The following is a 1,068-nucleotide window of genomic DNA, read 5'->3' on the forward strand; positions in this document are numbered from 1 at the left end:
GTGTGTGTGTGTGTGTGTGTGTGTGTGTGTGTGTGTGTGAGAGAGAGAGTGTCGGTGTCGGTACCCAATGTGCCAACATCTTGCGCACGCGCTGATGATAATCCTGTTTCGAGGATTTACAACAAGGCAGGGACTGTTGACACACACACACGTCGCCTCTAGCGCTGTCCTTAATTTACAAGCCCACACATCAACACACACACGCACACACACACACACACGTAAATGTCAGCATACATCACAAGGAAGTGAGGCAGGACAGCCAGAAATCAGCATTAATTAAATGGGGAATGGTAAATTGGCAAGCTTTCCTTAATAAATCTCACAAAAACTATCATCTTAACCAACCTTCATGCTACAACTCTTTATAAAATCCATGAAAAGCTTCAGAACTGGCTTGCAAAGTAAGTCAAACAAGGTAAAAAGTACTTTTTCATAAGGCAAGAAGACTTTAAGGAGTTCAGTATGTAAAATCTTAATCTGGAAAGTAACTATTACTAAGTAATATCAATATTGCCCTCTAAAATGTAGTGGAGTAGAAGGAGGAAGTAGTATAAATTTATGTAAATGCACCTCCATCACTGGCTACTAATTAGAAACCCAAAAGTTTGTACAGTCAATGTGTGTGTATTGGTGTGGAAAGGCTTGGCAGACAGCAACCCCACTCTCACAGGTTCAGAGTGGGTCAATGTATTGACTTTCTATCTGCTGGCGTTGGCAGTCAGCTCGGAGGGAAGTGAAGAACAGTTGCTGCCCTGCACAGTCACTCCCACTTCCCCAAAACCAGATACCCCACCTCACTCACAAAGACTGCCGCTCAGATTCCTCTTTTTACTCTGTTGCAAGCGTGCGTGCGTGCGTGCGTGCGTGCATGCGTGCACACGCGCACACACGCGCACGCACTGGGCCACTCTCCCAGTGTTTGCCATGCAAGGTTCCTTCCCTTTTGCCTGGACAAACATTTCCTGACTGTAAACATTGGAGAGCCAGGGACACCACATTTTCCTGACAAGCATGAACACATACACACACACACACACACACACACACACACACACACACACACAC

At 45.6% G+C, this 1,068-nt stretch overlaps 1 protein-coding gene across 3 annotated transcripts in view; it reads left to right on the forward strand.

The window, feature by feature from the left end:
- raraa (retinoic acid receptor, alpha a) overlaps positions 1 to 1,068 on the forward strand; it is a gene marked incomplete at its 3' end in the record, with an annotated part of 146,366 nt that overhangs the window by 64,450 nt on the left and 80,848 nt on the right.

Source organism: Etheostoma spectabile, chromosome 21 (assembly GCF_008692095.1).
Source record: "Etheostoma spectabile isolate EspeVRDwgs_2016 chromosome 21, UIUC_Espe_1.0, whole genome shotgun sequence".
In the NCBI taxonomy this organism is placed as follows: Eukaryota; Metazoa; Chordata; class Actinopteri; order Perciformes; family Percidae; genus Etheostoma; species Etheostoma spectabile.